At 45.8% G+C, this 21,986-nt stretch overlaps 1 protein-coding gene and 1 long non-coding RNA gene across 4 annotated transcripts in view; both read right to left on the reverse strand.

The window, feature by feature from the left end:
- The window catches only part of LOC142590718 (beta-hexosaminidase subunit alpha-like), a 190,130-nt gene that overhangs the window by 161,287 nt on the left and 6,857 nt on the right, over positions 1-21,986 (reverse strand). The window lies entirely within an intron of this gene.
- Positions 1,528-8,793, reverse strand: LOC142591666 (uncharacterized). Its single transcript, XR_012830485.1, has 3 exons — positions 8,559-8,793; positions 5,168-5,299; positions 1,528-3,114 (listed from the first exon to the last, which is right to left on the reverse strand). It is a non-coding gene; the product is annotated as an uncharacterized LOC142591666 (long non-coding RNA).

Below are 21,986 nucleotides of genomic sequence, written 5' to 3' on the forward strand. Positions count from 1 at the left end.
CGGTGCTATGTGGGCAAGTCTTTCTGGCGAATCCAATGCTTATGCATTCAAAAAAGTTCAACTACCATCGTAGTGCATCAGTGTGTCTACTTCGACAAAATGGAGAACCAGTGCAGATATCTGGGCGTACATGTCCAAGGCAGCAAGTGTGTCTACATTGAAACCACTACCAGCATGTGCGGCTGTTCTATTTCCAGCGGGACTGCGGAATATTGAGCAGTGTGCTCTAAAGGTGCTCATCGATGAAGCTCTGCCTGGACTGTGTGCCAGATATTTTTGGACGTGAAAGTGGGCGTGAACGGGTAAACATCAGTGGAACTGTGCCTGGATTCTGTGGCAAATATTTTTGGATGTGAAAGTGTGGGCGAACTGGCAAAGAATTCGCTCTGGGCTACATATGTTGAACCTTTTTCTCATTGAGAGTGCTTTTCTTTACTTTAGGAGACCGGAGATGTGCGCAAAGTGCGACATGTCAGTGTGCTAATTATTGTATTTGCTTGTTCGCAAATTATTCGTTGCAACTTTGTTTTTGCCAAAGTGGTACAAATTTGCCTCTCGTGCAGGGCTATTTAGATAAACCAATTACTATTTATTATGACCATTGCTTCCTTTGTTACACAAATGCAGCTTCCAGTGTATTCCAGTTTATTTCCATGTTTATGTAAGTTTCTAATATGAGGCTTGCATATTCATTTCTCACGTTCTGGAGTGGCAAGATGCAGCATTACTAAGTCTCATCGTTCACTGTACTACAGTAGGGCTCACTTGTTACACTGAATCCTCCGTTTAAGTATTCTGTACTAATTTCACTTTATTGCTTTTTTGTTGTATGGTTATTTTTCTCGCCATTACCTTTGATATATCCTAAATGCAATATTTCCAATTTTGCATTGTTCCCATTGTTTGATTTCTGTCACAGGATCGTTTTATGATGGTATGGGGTGGTATTTCTTTTTGGGCTCCTTTCAAGCTTCTAACTGATTGGTAACATTGCTTGGAGGCAGTTACCATCCGATTCAAACTCCTGCATTTTTCAGTCTACTTCTTCCATTCGCTCCGATGGCACTTCTGGATAACTCTAGTCCATCTAATAGCAAGTGCTCTTTACTACACACTAAACATTTTAACACCCTTAAGGGTGTAAATCAGTTTGTCGCCAGACGAACACCCTAAGGGTGCTGTTGTCTACACCCTACAGTTGGGGTGCAATTATAGTACCCTAGAGGAAGGGTGTCCAGCAAAATAAATTTAGGGTGTAGGGGTGCAAGTCCATATTAACACCCATCTATGTGGGTGTAGGAAGAGTGTACATCCTTTTATTTCTAGTGTGTATGAAAGGCAGGTTCGGCAGTACACGCCTTCCATTACTACTATGTACAGCTATCCACGCGTAACTCTCGCGTGTGCCAGAAGGTTCAAGTTCGGCTACCAAACGCACCGTCGAACAGCTGGCCTTAAAGCTTCGATGGGCACACACACACACCTGTATGTGTGGATCACATTACATATTAGTAATTCACGGTGTATATTGCAAAACCTGTCTTCGCTGCACAAATACAACCTAGCAAATGTCACTTTTGAGCATGTATATCAACACCAACGGTTATCACGATTTCCAGATCCACATAACATGACACAGACTGGTACGAGTATGCTGCATTTTCAAGAAAAATGTAAATATATTTATTGCATGCTGCAATACAGAGTACAAGATATACATAAATCACATGAAATATAAACATGCACAATCACCAAAAACATAGGTAAGTACAAGAACATGTACATTTCTCACAAATGTATCTAAAATATATCTACTGATCAAATCTGTTATTAGAGAAGAAACTATGTATAGCGGCACTGAAAGAGCCTGAGTTGACCTCGCAGTGTTTTTGGCCACATAAAGGAATACATTTTCAGTATAAGGCTCAATGAACGAAAATTCAAGTTTTGATGCCTTGAAAAAAAAAGGATATTGCAAAGGTGAATTAGGGAAGTAATTAAAATGCAGAGAAAACGCACAAGACACCTGTTATTTTGTATGCTAATGTAAGCATAACTGGCCAACATTTTTCAGACTGAAACAATACTTTGAAAAATTGCCTTTCTAGGGTTGAAGACCCTTTGGCCTTACTTTCAGCCACAGCAGAACAGCTTCTGAAGGGCACAAAACGTGATGAGCGCACTCAGTCAAGGAACCAGCCAGTTGATAGACACATATTCACAGTGCTACCGTATGTGCGTGATGTCTCCGATAGGCTAAAAAAGATTCGGCAACCTCCAGGAATCCCAGTCCTTTTCTCAGCCCCGGAAAAGCTGGCAAAGCTCTGTAAGCGTGTAAACGCGCCTAAATGGCGTCAGAGTTCTTGCTCTGTCGGGCACAGAAAACGTTTTGCGATATGTGCAACGAATGTGGTTTACCATATTCCCTTGTTCTGAGGCAGTAAATACGTTGGACGGACAGGCAGGTGCCTATAGATCGTTTAAGAGTGCACTATAACGTCCATAACACTGTTCAAGGTCACTTGGGCATTCATTGCCGGGACTGCCGCTGCATGCCCCTCTTTGAAGATACGCAAGTTCTAGCGAGACACCGCTCATCTGGTACATTATTGGAGCTGATTTTACCAGAAAACTGGGTAGTGTGTGCGTTAGTGCCCCCTCTATCACGCTGACCCCTAGTGAAGTCTTGTATCTCCACAGATAGAAATTGTGATTTTTTTTCAAGCGACCATGTCCTTAGTACAACGACTTGCTGTTAGAACACCCCTTGTGACTGCCTTTCATTTTCTGTACATGACCCCTCTTGTGTAAAAACACACGATGTGGCAACGCAATAAAATATTGTTGGAAGTCAGCGCAGTGTATGCCATCTCTCGCAGTCCTTGTCCTTGACTGTACGTCATTTTTCATACTGAACAGTGAATATTAATTGATTCAAAATTAGAAAAAATATAGTACACATCTGAGCTGCAAGAATGCAATTGATGCAGCAAATGACGTTTAGCTTTCCAAAAGAAAAAAAATGTTCACGGTTAACCACGAGGTGCAGGGAGTCCATTCTCGGAGCATCTTGCCCAATAAATGCAGCGCATGGCATTGCTGGAATCTTGCATCCTGCATTAGCAAAATAAGAGAATCATGAGAGTTCAGTCTGTGCAATTACACATGTACACAGTGGAAAATTTGATAAGGCAACAAGCTCCTGAAAGTAACAAACTTAATTAATATTACTGGGAACAATGCACAGCTCAGGCAACTGGGCAAGACAGGTGAAAGGTAGGAGAAATGTCTATTTTCCAAATTTAGGAATTGCATTTACTGCGAACACTAAACCACTATGTCACTGTGAATACAACAAGGCACATACAGCAGCAAAAGCAAATAAATTTACAGTAGCCTTTTCACCATAGAAAGTACGAGTGAATGAAATTTAAAGATTACCGATGACATCTCTCAACAACAGACATTTGTCAAAGAGTGTATATGTGACCTTAATATAAAACTGACATGAAATCTGCAATACATCTCTGCATTACACGTTATAAGTACTGCAACTGAGAACCTTATGGGATATGGCACACTAAGACTGACATGCACAATACAAAAAAATGGCTCTTTTTACACAACATTATTACACTAGGAGACAAAGAGTAGTTTTACAGAGTGCACACAAAATGAAAATGTGGGAACCCGCACTGGCATTCTCATTTGCCCTGCAATACATGCATCCAGCCCAACAATCTTCAACTCTCCAATGCAGTTTATTAGACCCTTTCTGTATCCTAAAATTTATTGTGTATTTCTTATTTACTAACTTAGTAATTGACATTTCGGCATACTTTCCTTGAAAATTTAGCATGTGTTAACTATTTTCCTTAGAGCAGGCCCCTTTCTTTCAATGAGTTAACTTAGCAATACGGTGACAAGTAGTATTCCCAAAGATCGTAAGTTTATTTAAACTTATGATCCTTCGTCATGCACCCACTTTCGACTTCATGCTCTAAACTGTGATACCTCTCCTAGGCAGTTTATGTTATTCTGCAAATACATACATGGTCCTTTGTGTAGCCTCTCAACTAGAGCCTCAAATTTCTTGTCTCCTAAAAAAATCATCTTTACCACCCAAAATATATTGCACGGTTACCCCTCACTTGGGGGGGGGGCAGGGATTGTATATAAGTGTTCACATATTCAACGAACCTCAGAGCCACAACCATTTCTCATCCTGTGTTGCCACTATCCGCATGAGTCGCAATGGTTGTAAATTGGCTACCCGCCCTCTCCCACCTAAATGTAAATTTTGCCACATGGAAAATCACCACAGCATTGCATTTGATTTAATGAGTCCTCCTGTGCATGTTTTTTTCTTGTCTTGTAATGGCTAGGTTCAACATGGTCAAGTTGTCTGAAAACTGCAAAGCCCCAACCAATACTTCGTGTAGTTTCAAAATTATGAAACATTCATTTTTCAAGACTTGTCCCAAATTAAGCATGAGGCAGATTTTCATGATGCAAATGAGGAAAGGTTGTGCTTAGTGACTGATAGGCCTGCTATATCCTGCAAAACTGCGTGAAATGACATATGCATGCAATGTTCATGAGCAGCTAGCTCAGTACAAGAAATAGGCGCAATGCCTGCGGAAATGTTTTTTAGCACCCACGAGAGGTGCTAGTTTCTTGTAATTTCTTCAAATCCCTTGGTCTAGATTGCAATCCGACGCATTTTGATATTGTATTTGAAATAAAAACCGCTCAAATTTTAAGATTTTGATAATTATACGCGATTAAATTAAAGGTAGAAGAGTAATGCAACGAGCAAATAACAAGCTCATTGCATAGAGTAAAGAAATATTCCTTTCCTGCAAAAACATGGGTAGGAGGAAGGTCATACGAAATTAGCACTGAATGCACAATAAAGAATATCATGCTGGAATGCCCCCCAGTCTGGGAATATTCTTGCACAAAAAAATCCTCATTATGAAAGGGCATCAACAAAATGCAAGTGTATGCTTTGGATCAGCAGTCATACCTGCAGTATGCACTACAATCGGCAATATCTAAAAACACACAACTGCACATGATATCAAGCTTAGGCCGCCAAGGAGCCTCAGAGATTTAAATTATAACTTGGCTTACTATATTAAACTACACACCTATATCTACTTACAATGTTGTCTTCCCAACTGCTTCCTAGAAGATATCAACCATCGATCTGCCTGACGGCGAACGCAAGTGGCTTGCTCTTGATGGAGGGCACCAAGGCTGGGTATTGTGAAATTGCTGCTATCATCTGCATGACCTGCGCGAAACAAAGCTCTAAGTTCAAGATAAACAAATGCTATTAGAATGAAAGACAAGATCACTGGCAATGAGCCTCGTTTTGGTTTGCACGAGAAAAGCAAAAAATATGGACTTTGTGCTGCTTAATGAAAAAAAAAGCAAGCTTCCTTCCAGATGTTGCAGGAATGCATTAAGATTGTCACACAGCTGCATGTTTGTATGCTCGCATGCTGCTGTCGCTACTGTGCCAGCATGCTTTGCATAGCTTATTATTTCAAGTTATATTGATAATTGTGTTTTCTTCCGAATTTTTGGCAAATAGCACCAGCAAAGAAGTAGCTCACTTACACACACACTTCCTTGTGAGGAGCGAATTCGCACGCATGCATGCATGCATGCACGCGCGCGCACACACACACACGCACACACAACGCACACACACCCACAAGCCTCTACCACATAAGCAGCTTCCCACGCTTGACACACTGCATTTTTTATCCTTTGACACTCCTACTGCTAAGGAATAAAAAGCCTTCGTGTGACCAACCCCCAAACCCCTCAACCTACACTTCCAGCTTAAACACTTTCTCGAGAGCCAGGACAAGCCTTCTAGCTTCCCCAGTGCTCCCAACTCTAGTTACGAATTTCAATAGGGCTATAGGCGACAGCTCTCGAAGGGCATGCAAACTACCCGGAGAGACCTAAAGCTTGCATATGATGCCTCTAAAGCACAACAACATTTCAAATTATCAAAATTCATTAAAGCTCCTGCAGACAATTGCTATATACGTAGGAAGTCTCGAATAACCTGCTGTTCACAATTTCAGCGGTTGTCTGCATCAACGGAAATGTGGGCTAATGGGAAATTCACGTCTTCAAGATCAGAATTAGTGTAATGGCGAAACACACTACCAGATTTCTTAATCATTTATTTATGCTCTGGATGCAGGCAGACAAGCTAACACGTGCACGCACACACAGCGACCCACAGAGAAACGCGCTCACAAAACACGTACGCACCACACACACACACACACACACACACACACACACACAGAGAGAAACGCGCTCACAAAACACGTACGCACCACACACACACACACACACACACACAGAGAGAGAAACGCGCTCACAAAACACGTACGCACCACACACACACACACACACACACACACACACACACACACACACACACACACACACACACACACACACACACACACACACACACAGAGAGAGAGAAACGCGCTCACAAAACACGTACGCACCACACACACACACACACACACACACACACACACACACACACACACGCACAGAGAAACGCGCTCACAAAACACGTACGCACCACACACACACACACACACACACACACACACACACACACACACAAACACACACACACACAGAAACGCGCTCACAAAACACGTACGCACCACACACACACACACAGAGAAACGCGCTCACAAAACACGTACGCACCACACACACACACACACACACACACACACACACACAGAGAAACGCGCTCACAAAACACGTACGCACCACACACACACACACACACAGAGAGAGAGAAACGCGCTCACAAAACACGTACGCACCACACACACACACACACACACAGAGAGAAACGCGCTCACAAAACACGTACGCACCACACACACACACACACACACACACAGAGAGAGAAACGCGCTCACAAAACACGTACGCACCACACACACACACACACACACAGAGAGAAACGCGCTCACAAAACACGTACGCACCACACACACACACACACACATAGAAACGCGCTCACAAAACACGTACGCACCACACACACACACACTCACACAGAGAGAAACGCGCTCACAAAACACGTACGCACCACACACACACACACACACACAGAGAAACGCGCTCACAAAACACGTACGCACCACACACACACACACACACACAGAGAGAAACGCGCTCACAAAACACGTACGCACCACACACACACACACACACAGAGAGAAACGCGCTCACAAAACACGTACGCACCACACACACACACACACACACACACACACACACACACACAGAGAAACGCGCTCACAAAACACGTACGCACCACACACACACACACACACACACACAGAGAGAAACGCGCTCACAAAACACGTACGCACCACACACACACATACACACACATACACACACACACACACACAGAGAGAGAAACGCGCTCACAAAACACGTACGCACCACACACACACACACACACACACACACACACACACACACACACACACACACACACACACACACACAGAGAGAGAGAGAAACGCGCTCACAAAACATGTACGCACCACACACACACACACACACACACACACACAGAGAGAAACGCGCTCACAAAACACGTACGCACCACACACACACACACACACAGAGAAACGCGCTCACAAAACACGTACGCACCACACACACACACACACACACAGAGAAACGCGCTCACAAAACACGTACGCACCACACACACACACACACACACACACACACACACACACACACAGAGAGAGAGAGAAACGCGCTCACAAAACACGTACGCACCACACACACACACACACACACACGTACGCACCACACACACACACACACACACACACACACACACACGTACGCACCACACACACACACACACACACACACACGTACGCACCACACACACACACACACACACACACGTACGCACCACACACACACACACACACACATACGCACCACACACACACACACACACACACACACGTACGCACCACACACACACACACACACACAGAGAAACGCGCTCACAAAACACGTACGCACCACACACACACACACACACACACACACGGCAAGCAGCAACAGCAGCACGCGAGCGCATCAGGGAGAACCAATACCGCGCCAGTTCTTTCGAAAGGTTTCAAAGTCAGTCGTCTTTTTTCTACACGACGCAAAAGTGGTCGACCACATTTAACTTAAGTGCGAGCGACCGCATGCATTACAAGAAGCCGCGCTGAACGCACAAAAGAATAACATCTATGAACGTTCAAGCGCTGAGAAACAAAGCGTAACTATGCAGGCACACCACGCCCGATGTAAGACGGGGCGCGATCGAGGTAGTTAACTTGCCTTACTAGGAGTGCAGCTGCTCTTGCTCTTACATTAGTAAATTATGCTACGAGATCACAGTAAGATACTTCTAGAGCAAACAAAAACACGTAACCCAGCAATGAAATATCAAATAAATGGGCACTTACCTGAAAATTTCCATTATGGCAGTACTACCGACCGCCGGCACAGGGCACGTTGCGACTGCTCATCTCAGCGTGCGTGGATCCATCTTCCAGTGCGTACGAACGCTTTGCTTTGAAGTGGAGCACGAGTAATACACAAAGCACGGTTTAAATGATATTGCGCGACATAAAAACGACACGGACGTGAAAGAAGACGACACACCAAGAGCAAACTTTCAACTAAGTTTATTGTGCCACTGCGTCAGGCAACGTAGATCGCGCATGCGCTTACAAGGAAATGAAGTGCGAAGTCATGTAACATGGTTCTTCTTTCACGTCCGTGTCGTTTTTATGTCGCGCAATATCATTTAAGCAATGGATTACCAACTTGCCCGGAATGCTGCTCTCACAAAGCAAGGGTTTTCTACGCGCGCACAAAACTAATCCCACGTTTAAAATTATTTCGCACAGCGCGAGACGCGAACGCATTTCATGTAGCCGGAGAATGCAATAATGGCGTAGCTTTCGCCTTCCCGTCCTGCCGCGCGCCGAAGTGACGGAACCGCGTCGTCCCATCACTTCCGGTCGCTTTTGATTGGGCAGGGAGCTGCCGCGAAAATTGAACGTTTATTCTGACAGGTTTGCTTACTCGCATGGCCGCCTGTTTGCTGCTGCTTCCTTGTGGTCTCCAACTAGAGCGGTGAGGCGGGTAGTTGCTACTACGTTTCGTGCCGAGCATTTCTTTTTTTTTGGGGGGGGGGGCGCAGTCTGTGCTGCATGCCTGAGGGTACAGTACACAAATCGGGACCGTGAGCGAGACGATTGGCGCGCTTCTGCTGGTGCGATTAGATTATTCACTGCATCCGAACGAAGCAACCTTGCGAGGTCACAGCGTAGTTACAGCGATATCCTGGCTCGATAAAGACCCTCACATCCTGGTCTTGCGACAGCGACGCGTAAGCATTCATGAGGCGACTGAAGAATGCGTTTCTAAGAGCGTACGCTGCGGATAAGCAATTAGAGCTTTGACGACACCAGCCCCTAATATATAGGCTGAGCCTTACAAACTGTGTCCGAGAATGCCCTTAGAAAGCAGACAAGTAGCTTAGTAAAACTCTGAATAACTTAGGCAAGGTACGTGGAGATTCGGATTTGAGAACTTCCAGCGTGATCTCGCCGCTATACATGTCTTCGTTATGGCTTCACCAAGCAAAATGTACGTTGATGCCATTTTACAGCAGAGGCTCGTCTAACAGCACGTCCCTGTTTAATAATAATAGTAATATTTGGGGTTTTACGTGCCATAACCACTTTCTGATTATGAGGCACGCCGTAGTGGAGGACTCCGGAAATTTTGACCACCTGGGGTTCTTTACCGTGCACCTAAATCTAAGCACACGGGTGTTTTCGCATTTCGCCCCCATCGAAATGCGGCCGCCGTGGTCGTCCCTGTTTGTTCAGCAATGTATCCAGACAGCTTCTTTAATTTCGCCACTTTTTGTTGGGCTTTCAAGGGCACCGAAATATTCATGCAGAATTGTGCAAGTTGCTCGCGCGTTTTCATTCTGCTACTGCAGTTTGTCTTAGAAGTGTTTAATTGCATGATAATATAATTGTCAGCACAAAATATAGTGATAATTAAATTATAAGTGAAAGTGCGTACATTTTCTCGATGATACATTTTGGAGTGGCCGTCATGCCAGTAACATCAGAATCCTAGAAAAACATCGACAGTCACTTAGGAATGCGAAAACTTAATGACTTCATGGATAAACACTTGCAATTATAACGTGACCGTGATACGTGTACACTGTCACGTGTCCTTCACAATTCTACCTTCATCTGCTGTAATCCACCTTGCTACAGTTTGTACGAACCTTAACCGAATTTATTCCACCCTAATTTACATTATTTACTCATAATTGCTCATAATTAACGTCGTTCTATTTACTACCTTCTATATCACTACTGACGTCATACAAGACGCTGATGACGTCACATTTTATTGCTTTATTATACATACTTTCAAGGCCTAGTAGACACAACAGAAAGAAGGGGTGAAAGTATACAATATTTCCAGTGCAGGGCAAGCATATAAAATCAAACTGTAAGACACTTTGAACAGCGATGTTGAATTAGTGGTGTCACAAATTGAGATTGTGGAGGCGGGAGGGCGGTTCCATTCAGTGGCTGTTCTTGGCAAAAAGGAAGAATGGCACATCTATTTTGTGTTGATAGTCGATGCGAGACGAGATATAACTTGGTGTGGTGAAGATATTTTCTTTAAGAGAAGGGTTAAAGTACCATATTCTATGACAAATACAGAGACGAAGGTACCTACGACGTAACCAATGGTCAGGTTGACCTAGCGTTCTTTTCAGGGACGTGACGCTAGAATGACGTGAATAATTTGAGAGAATAAAAGGGCGGTTCGGTTCTGAACGCTTTCTGAATGCTTTCAAGGGAAATGACAAGATTGGCATAAGCAGGGTCCCGTATGGATTGTTGTTGCGGAAAACGCCATCTTTCCTTCCTGAAAGGCCATAAAATGCTTTTGCATTAAAAATGCAATATATACACACATTGCTCAATGCGAGGACGTGTACACGTTACTTAGATTTATGCATCAATGCGTTCAACACCATTCAGCCGTCGTTTTAACACCCTTCTTCTAGAAAAGTCGCACCTTATGTGAGGTATACACCCTTGTTATAGGGTGTTTTAACCGAAAAGGGTGCTAAAAGGGTGTGGACGTGAGTGTAGATGCAGAAAGCACCCCTCATAACACCCATAAGGGTGTAAGAATGTCTAGCTTTAGTACACTCCATGTTTTTCTGTTCATTTTTGTATGTGTACTAGGAATTTTGTTTATGTGCTAGTGAATGTTCACTTTCGAGTTCATTACGAATCCTTTCTGGACTTTTGTCATTGTTGATGTACTTTTACTTCTATTTGCATTCATCACACATTTTGCTCGAACCTTGCATAAGCGTTATATTTTGATAAAGTGTTTTTGCTTGGTCACAATGTTCTCATTTCATGCACTCTTGACATGAAGGCCTTGGTCTGGCCGCCTGCCAACACGTGACCATTTGTTCGTTGCAGGATATCCTTCCCATCTTGGTTGTAAGCATCGTAGCTTACTAAAGGCGGTATTAAGGATTCATTATTCCAAACAGGCTCATTTTCATGCGACTTGGTAGAGGCCGTCCATGTGGGCAACAATGCTTGGCACTGCGCCATGGCTCTTACAGTCAACACCGACACTTCTGCTCATCTGGGGCGCGATTGGAGATCGTTGATAGAAACGCCCGTTCAGTTTCACCTCACGCGATTGGCCTAGGCCGTGCCGACTAAAGTCCCTCTATAACAAGGTAGCGACAGCTGCCGCGCGCGCCACCTAGGAAGTTCCTGTAGCAGACGGCGCCCAAGCTAAACCGCGGCGCCGCGGCATTCGTGAGGTGAAAAAATATCTGCACACGCGCGGAAATAAAACGCTACTGGTGCCTGTCTGTGGTGAAAAACGAAAGAAGGGCCCGAACTGCTAAATCTAGTCCTTTAATTTCAAATGGGCGCTGAAAGAAAAACGCTCAAGAGAGCGGAATGAGTGCTTGATCGCCTCGCGAGGCCGCATATTTACCTTTCGTTAGTTTGCGCTCAATCACCGCGCGAGCCTTGGTGATTGCTTGCACTTAATCCTGTTTGCTCTGTGAATTCTTTTGCTCGTAAGTGTGCTGCGTACACAGAGCGGTTGCTTTGAACGAAGAATTCGGGTAAAAAAAGGAGGCTGACAGTAGCTTAGACCGACAAGCTTCGACATAACGTCGCTGAAACGTGCGACCGTCACGGCAAGTAAACAACATCCTGTATGTGTGTGGAAACGAGTGCGCCAACAGTCTTCTTGCCGCTGAGTGTGTTTGTCGTGTAGCGATCACACGACGACTGTTTTGTTTTGTGGTTCAGTGCTACGAGCCAGTGCAACTGTCGTGACATTCTAAAGCGGCGGTATGGATCATGTCAGCGAGTCTCCTCGATCGTGTTCGGGCTGCCAGCGCGATCTAATGTCGCGGCACACCAACATCGAGCGTAGTGTGTGCGCGTGTGTGAATGCGGTTGACTGTTCTCGTGAACCGTGCGACGTCGCCACGTAAACTTGAATCATGAGACGCATTGTTGTGTTTATGCCTTTCGCCTCCGTGCACCGCTAAAGCCCCGTAAGAATTAGGGCGCCCTTATACGAAACGCACGCGGATTGGCCTAGCTATTACTGCACTGTGTTTTGCTGGCGATCCGTGTATCGCTTCTGGCGTTTTTCTTATGCTAATTTGCAGTTGTGTGTTTTTCATCAGTAAAATGTCATCGCCGATTACTGAAACTTCTTCGAGTGCAAGGGAAACTTGGAAGGAACGAGCTCGCAGCTGTATGTAATGTACTTTGACAAATTGTAATATACTATTACACTTTATTATTTGATGGCCAGTAGCAGTGACTATACAGTATTTGTTTTTAAAAGCAGAGTAATGCAGGCACTTAGGAATATATTTATTCGCATATGCAATGCACAAAAAACAATTAGGATATGCACAGTTGGAAATGACTTTTTGGACATATTGTAAAGCGCAGTTAACAACGCGCGCAAACACAGGAAAGTGTGAAAGTGGAATTCGCTGCTGAAATTTATTTTTTATCCCACGTAACGCAATGCGGATCTTTGTCAGCGAGTTAATGCGTTTCTGCCCCACTACTTACTTGAATGCTAGGTCATACTGCACTTGCTAGGCCAATGGGCTCACAATGCACTAAAATCAATAATCTCCACAAACTTCGGCCGTCAACATTCATGCGCGTGAATGAAATACTATCGCAGCTCTGCACGCACACGTGTACACTTTCTCTCGCACCTTCGTATCGATCTACGTTACTTTCCTCGCATAGTCGTGCAGTTACCGACGGTTCTGTCTTTCCGTCCGATTCTATGCGACCACATTTATCTTCTGGTTAGGTTTTGTTTGCCGCGCGGAATGCAAAATAACTTCTTGCCGTCCTCCGTCTGATCTCGGCACTCACCCGCACAGCAACAAGGCATTTCCGTCCTTTGCATCCGAGGTCATACTGAGCTATTCAGCGGGCTCATAACGAACTAAAATAAATAACATTCACAAACTTCCGCCCTCAACATTCATGCGCGTGAATTGAATACTATCACAGCTCGACGCATGCACGTGTATACTTCCTATCACACATTTATATCGTTCTGTGTTTCTTGCGTCGCATAACCGTGCAGTTACCGGCAGTTCAAAGTCGTTCCGTCCAATTCTGTGCAAGCATACTTTTCTTCTGGTTAGGTTCTGGTTGCCGCGTGGGATGCAAAATAACTTCTTGCCATCGTTCGTCCAGTTTCGGCACCCAACCGCAAAGTAGCAAGGCCATTCGGCCCTCCCGGAACGCAATTATCGCAGCAATGTGCATAGCACAACAGGCAAAACGCGCGCACTTCACCCGGCACGCAGGAACTTTCATGGCGGCAAAGGGGCGGAGCCAGGTCACATGTCATCGATCAGCCTATCGCTGGTGTCGTCGGCTGGATCAAAGCCTGTCTGTACTTTGGAATTATTCAGGAATTTTAGTGCCGACGTGTGCCGCTGACGACGTCGGCGCGACATAGGCCAGTCGCGTGAGGCGAAACTGAACGCGCGTTTTGAACAACGATGTCCGATCGCGCCCCTGGCACCAGTGAAAATTCGCGTCAGATTATCCTAAAGCTTTCAAGACCACTTCCAGACCAGTTTTTTGATAAAGTCCCGAAAACGTTTAGAAATTGGTTACCCATAGTGTTTGCAGAGGAATTATTTGTGTCTTTCACAATCCTATTTCTAGACCAGCTTTTCGAATACATCTTACAGACCTGTTCTAGATCGTCTCAAGAGAGTAATTAAGCCGGAAAATAGCAGGCATATACGACGTTTCCCCAACGAAGTTCTCTCATTCGTGTCTTCTTTAACCCGTTTTTATCGTCTTGGATAAGCGCTACGAAAACGTTACATATCTGTTTTGTGCTACCTGGGCCCTGATTGCAATGCTCCCGAACGTTCCGCATACAAACGAACATAGAATTCAGAACGGTGTGCAGCCGCTTAAAAGGCGACAGGGCAACCGTTGTCGCAGCGCAAGCGATAACGATTGCTGGCGTAAATGGCACAACCAATGCCCGCATCGCTGCCCTGTCGCCTCTTAAACGGCAGCACACCCTACTGGATGTTTATGTTCATTTGTACGCGGAACGTTTGCGACCAATGCAATCAAGGCGCGCTAGCGGCCACGTCACGTTCTTCTGTTTTTTTGTATTCCACGGGCGTCTGCAGTAAGTGAAAAACAACTAACACTCAAAAGATAGAAATTTAGAAACGGTTTATTCAGAAGTTTTGCAAACCGCTCTACAACTTTCTAATTGGAAATCTTTCCTAGCTTCGTCGCTTCAGAAGTTGGCTAATTATTCTTGACTAATTGTTGAAATAATCAGAATACAAAAACCAATGGCACTTACTGCATACAAAAGTCAGGTCGGGTGGTCTTAGAAGTGCATCGGCATATTTTTAAACTTTCGCTAAATTTAGTTGGGACACACTGTACTATGAACTCTGGATCAAACCAGCGCAACGCCATAGTACTAATAACTCATTACAAATGCACGCGTTAACAAGGTTTTCTTCAAGTATCGCCGTGGGAAACGCCAACAGCTGCATACTCGCGGCCAAAGAAAGGATTTAGCGATTTAGCCGGTGCATTGCGCTGTTGCTGCCTGGAGACACGACTCGTGAGCAGCTAAAAGCGCTGCGAAAGGTCACCGCAGTCGTGGGCAGGACACCATGCTCAGTGTCGGGAGTTGGGCAGTTCGACCGACATACAGGCTCTACCATTTCACTACCGCTGCGTGGATCGACCGCTGCGAAATGTTTAGTTTGGAAGAGTCCCGCAGACCAAGATTGCAGCATCATCTGTGTATTAAGATGCGTGTGTAACGTGGCTCACAGACAGGTGCGCTTTTCTGCATCGACCTGTGACTTGCTAAGATTGCATTCGCATTTAGGTCCATATATTTCTTGCACTAATAGTTTAAGTTCAAAAACATGCTCGCCATTCAGAGATGAATGGCGCTATATATGCGTAATTTTAGTGTCATCATCATCATCCTATTAAATGTCCTCTGCAGGGCGAAGGCCTTTCCCTGCGATCTCCAATTACCCTTAATTTTAGTGTACCGCCCTCCAACTTAAATATTTAGCTTGATGAAATATTAGTTTGCTCCAAAGTTGAACATGCATCTTTAATCTGGGATCTTCGTGTCAGTGCCTTCATTCTCACCATAAAAGTGATTCGAAAGCGCCCAGTACGTTTTATTTTATCCAACTACTCCCACACAGCATGGCTCACTTTAACGAAGTACAATCTTGATTTGCTTAACCTGTCAACCCGTCGTAAGACGTCGTGCATCTCTCTTTTTTTGTAAAATCTATCGTCAAAACCTTAATTTAAGTGACGCTCTTCTGTTACCCTCACTGTACATTTCTTTCGGAACCGATCAGCAGTTCAAGATTGACGTCGCCCTAGCCTGTACTTGAATTTTTTAGTTCCAACAACCAAGGGGGGCGGGGGGCTACTGGATCCACCTTCCCACTTGCATCGTTTGCGTCGTCTGTTCCAGTGAATTCAAAAATGCCTTCGTGAAATATTTATCCGGATTATCCACGCCTTCGTGCTATGCCACCTCGCTTATTCAGGGGCTATGCACAACTGGCTCGTATCGGAGCGCAACAAGATCAATGCCCTAATCAGAAGAGTCTTAAAGATTTCCCTCGGCCTTCCCATCCGAACGCACACAAAAGACCTCCTCAATTTGGGAATTCACAACACGTTCGAAGAAATCGTTGAAGCCCAAGAATTTTCCCAGTTTCTCAGACTCTCCGGTACCCCAGCGGGCCGAGCCATACTTGGCAAGCTGGGACGTAACCCCACGGTCGTCACCCACCTCACAAGCCAACGAGAACGACTAGCCCTCACACCAACAGGAAGGACAGTCCTAGCGCGCCTAGGCTACCCCACACACGGCAAAGGCCACGAACAAGCAATTCGTCTGGCCCCCAACTTCCGGGAACACATCAAGGTAGCCCCTATCCCCAGAAGCATGCACCCGGAACTTCATGCCGATCGTCGCCAAGCTCGCGCAAAAACTCTACAGACAAAATATGGCAGTCTCCCCACCACACTATACACAGATGCCGCGCAGTACCCCCAAAAGACAGCCATGACGGCCAGCGTTGTCGACTGTAACCTACAAGAGGTGGTCTCGATGACGGTCCGCACTGCCAGCGCCATCGTAGCGGAGGAGACAGCCATCGCCTTGGCCATCACCTCTAGTCCGACCAACCAGTACGTCACAATCATTACTGACTCCCTGGCAGCTTGCCGTAGCTACGGGAGAGGCAGAATATCTTCAATCGCCACCGACTCCTCAAACAAGCCTCCCAATTGCCGGACGTTGAAATAGTGTGGACTCCAGGACACGAGTCCCTCCGTGGAAATCAGCGTGCGCACGCTGTAGCCCGAGCTCATGCCTCCCGGGCGCCACAAGAGAGGGATACGGCCGCCTCCATGGAGCCCGTACCTTTACAATACAACGCCATACTACAACACCACAGATTGAACAGACGGCAATACCCGCCTCCACACAAGACCCTCTCACGTGAAGACGCCGTAACATGGCGACAACTACAAACCAACACATACCCCCATCTAAGCAGACTACACGCAATACACCCTACACTATATTCATACAAATGTCCCCTTTGTAATGATTACGACTCCCTATATCACACCACATGGGCGTGCCCCAACGTGAAGGCGGCCCCGCAAATACCCAACCCCACACCCGAGCAGTGGGAGGCCGTGCTGACTAGTTCGGACCCTCTTAACCAGCAGCAACTGGTGTGGCGGGCCCGGGAGACAGCAAGAGCCGCAGGAGCCCTGGACTAAGGGCGCCTCCCGCACAAGCAGAAAGACACCTGCTTGTCCTTTCTTTTTAATAAATGTTTCTCCTCCTCCTCCTCCCCACGGTCGTCAGCCTCGACGCTGTGAAGCTGCCCAGCGACGTAAGGTCCAAGACTTACATGCACCGGATGCCACGAAATATGCATTCCACCTACAACGAAGGACGAAGACGAGCCAGGGGTAAAGCTCTGCTCGCCAGTGCCCGCTTGAACAAGGAGCGAACATGCTTCGTAGACGTTGCTTCGTACGTTCAAGAAGAGGCCTTCTCCTCAGTGGTCATCGACTGTGATTCTAAAATCCTTAGCTGCGCTACCGTGCGCACTTCTAATTCGAGCGTTGCAGAGCAGGTTGCTATTGCTCTTGCATTGACGGACAGTGTACATGACACGACTTATTCGGATTTCAAGGCCGCTGTCAGGGCCTTTCAGATGGGAATGGTGGCTCCCCAGGCCCTACGTATCATCCAAAGTGCCAAAGACATGAAACATCACTCTTTGGCGTGGTTGCCTGCGCACCTTGGAACCATTGAGGGTGCCTCGATCAACCCCAACGAGGAGGCGCACTCAGCTGCACGAGGTTTGACAGACCGTGCTCTGGGCAACGCGTCCTCTCCTGGGCGACTCGAGCCTCTCTGCTCGTACAACGAAATCTGCAAATATAATTATCTGTCAAGAAGACTCCTACCTTCGCCGCACTCCTCGCTGTGCAGGGCCCAGGCAGTCACTCTCAGACTTCTGCAAACAAGCACTTAACCGAGCCCCGCGGCGCTGCACACAATGTATCCCGAACGGTTCCCAAGCCCGGACTGCCCTCTGTGGGGTGATTATGCGGACTTCGAACATGTCCTGTGGGGCTGCGCCTCTGCCGGTCCCCCTTTCACTCAAGAGGAAATGATGAAGCTAATTAGGGCCCAGGATCAGACCTCTCAAATCCTGGCAGTCCAGAGGGCTCGCGAGAGGGCCGTCAGGTTTCACTTGATGGTCCCCGAGTGGGCCTAGCCAGGTGACGTGGAGTTCCCTTACGTCTATAGTGGACCAACTAAAGCTGTTTCACTCACTCACTCACTCACTCACCACAATGGTAAAATGCACTGCTACCATCCACTCGTCTCTGTATTACCTCGGCCGTGAGAGAAAATAGCTGAAATAAACGATGTCTTTCTAAAAGGAAGGCCCGATAAATTACCATCCCATCCTTAACGATCACATTCTTAGACAAACGAACCCTGAGCTGATATAAGGTAGCAGCCATATTCCAAGTGAATTATTTTGCGCGCTACTGCCACTGTACGAGCGTAGCTCCGAATCCATTATTCGTAGGTTTGGCTTGGTCGTGAAAGGCACATGAAGTTGAACTAAAAAGATGAATCCAAAACACTTGTCATACGACAACGGCCTTTGACGCATTGAAGCTAGAACCGAGGCAGAATGCGCACATTCCTTGTACCTGTGATAGAACACGAAGGAACGCGTATGGTCTCTATCTTAGAACCTCACCTGTGAGAAGTGTTTATCTTGTGCAAACTGGATGCTAACATTTGATGTCAAATTATCGCAGGCCGATGATCGAGATAAAGCTTTTCATTCTTGTGCCTAAATGCACTCCTACTGATGGACTTCAAGGTGTTTGGGATATTTCACGTCTGCGTCAGATATAACTGTGCCGTCTACTGTTCGCTTTTTTTTAAAGCACGCACTCAAAATACAGAATAAGAAGAGATGAAACAGGAGCGCTGTGTTTGGATCCTTTCAGTGCGCACTTTAAGTAATAACAACACATATGTAACCACACGCCCAGCTGGCTACCGTCTATGATTCGGGCGGCCGACGGCTGGGATGAACTGTTTGTTATAAATATGCAATGTAGACTGAGTGGTTTATTCGTTGACAAGAAATAGCTTTCCAAAGGAATTCCCAGGCACTAAAGCAAACCCCTTCTTGGAGTTACACCCAAAGAACGGCACGGTAGCGTTCTTCGAATCCGCAGCGTGGAAAAAGCGGGCGCCATGGCTGGGAATCTAACCTGCGACCTCGGGCTCAGCACTAGAACGCATACCATAGTCAGTAAGCCACCGCAGCAGGGTGTCATACTTACAGAACATTGCGAGGATTTCTAGTTGCATGTTGGGAGATTGAGCGTGGTAAAGCAGTTAGTTACACGCGGTCGTTTAGAATATAAATTTCTCCTTTGATCATATTCACCACTTTGTGAACGATTTCGCGGTGACGCTGCGTAATCCTTGCATAAAGTTCATCCTTCAGATACATAGGTTTTTCAACCTCTCACATGTGCATTGCGAGAAGACAAGTAAAATATGTATGTTTTCGAAAAATAATATACCCTTATGCCCTAAATATTGTGCCCAAAATACTTGATATCAATGCTTCCATGTTTTTTGTCTGTTTATTAAGTAAAGAAAATATCACAGGAACTTTAGAACTATACAAGTTCAAAACCAGCAAAGCAGTGCATGCCGCTGATATGAAGAATTAAAGACCCTAATATGAACAAAATGAAGACAAATATTTTAATGACACTTTGTCATTCAAGAATCTTGTTAACATCTTTTGTAGATATGCAACCTCCAGGGAAAAATCTCAATGACACTGTCCTTTGTTCCCATATATTGCGCAGGAGCAGCTGTTTGAAGTCGTGTATTGCGAGTAATTGCACTGAAATAATAGTCTCAGCAGAGAGCACATATAAAGAGCAGGAGTTCTGCAATATAAACGACGGTGAGTCAAATGAAAGTGAGAAAGTTGGCATATATTACAAACGGCGCACTTTACGTAAAGGTATTATCCATGAGCATTTAGACATTTGTCGCACGGACTAACGAGTCTTGTGAGTCTCGTCTTATAAAACTTCTTGGGTTCCTGCTCCAAAAAGTCCATAACTGACTTGTTCAGGTCATCGTCCGACACGAATCTGGTTCCATTGAGCTGTTTTTTGAATTGCCCCAAAATGGGGAAGTCGCATGGCAACAGGTCTGGGCCGTATGGCTGATGTTGCAGTATATCCCACTTAAACTTTGCCAGTTTTGTGTTAGCCACATCAGTTATGTGGGGGCGGGAATGTCGTGGAGCAAGACGACCCCATTCGTCAAATTTCTACGTCGTTTGTTCTTTATTGCGACAGGCAGCCGTTCCGGCATTTTATCATATCCAAAACAATTGAGTCTCTCAAGATTTAGCAAATTCTCTCAGTAATGGCCCCTGACGATCGAAAAAGAAAGTCAACAACACCTTTCCGGCGGAAATGACGGCCTTTTCTTACTTTGGGCGTGGTGAATTCGAGTGTTTCCACGGAAAGCTTTGCCGTCCTGTTTCAGGCTCGTATTTTCGCCATGGTTCCACCCGGATCAGAATTGCAGACAAGAAGTCGTCACCCTCAGAGTGATACCGAATCAGATGAGCCAAGGCAGCGCCGAACGTCTCCGTCTTCTGGCGGTGGTTTAAAATCTTGGGCATTCATTGCTCACACAAGAGCCGATGACCGAGATGTTCGTGAATTGTGGCGTGAACCGAACCATGACTGATGTTTACACGGTCTGCAAGTTCATCGATGCTTATCCTCCGTTCTTGTCTCATCAGCTAACCAACCTTTGCTATTTTGTTAGGGGTGATTGCACGATGGGCTTTGGCCCTCTCTTGTCTCGCCTTTGCAAATTTCACATCCTTTGAAACGTTTGCTCCAACGCTTCGCACTGGCCAATGGAATGCAATGTTCAACGTGACGGCAGTCATAAGGCGACTAATTTCTTTTCTAGGAAATACCTTTAGCTGTCAAAAACTTCACGGCATCATGCTGTTCCACTTTTGGAGTGTCATTTATGTCACGCAACCATGTTCAATTCACTGTATTAGAGCATTCTATAAAGAGCCTTTATGCTCACACCTGCGTGTTACTTATGTAAATGAGAGATGCCTGTGTGCTACGCACATGCCTCGCAGATAACGAAGCGAACCATTATGGCATGGGGTAGGTTGGCTTGCTTTAATTTGACTCGCCCTCGTGCATTAGGAATGCTAAGAAACAACGGAATATAAAAATGCGGAGATACAGCTTGATAGAAGGCAAAAAGTGTCACTGGAAACAAAGTTCAGTGCATGCATACACAAAACCTCGCAACAATATATTTCAGTATACGCATGAGTCTCTAATAAATCGACGTATTTAAGAAAAAGTCATAGTATGTAACGCGGAAAACAAGGCAAATAAACAAGTTGCGCAATTACAGATTCACAGACCACAGAATCTTGAGGCCCGCCCTCCTCTCTCCACTCCCCCTGATGTGTTGCGCGCGACGGAAAGCGGCGCGCTTCCTCCCCGAATATACCCTTTGCGCACACAAGACTGAAGCACCACCGTCGGCTCACCCGGGCCACCCCCCCTGCTCTCGCTTTC

The sequence above is a fragment of the Dermacentor variabilis genome, chromosome 8 (assembly GCF_050947875.1).
Source record: "Dermacentor variabilis isolate Ectoservices chromosome 8, ASM5094787v1, whole genome shotgun sequence".
Lineage (NCBI taxonomy): Eukaryota > Metazoa > Arthropoda > Arachnida > Ixodida > Ixodidae > Dermacentor > Dermacentor variabilis.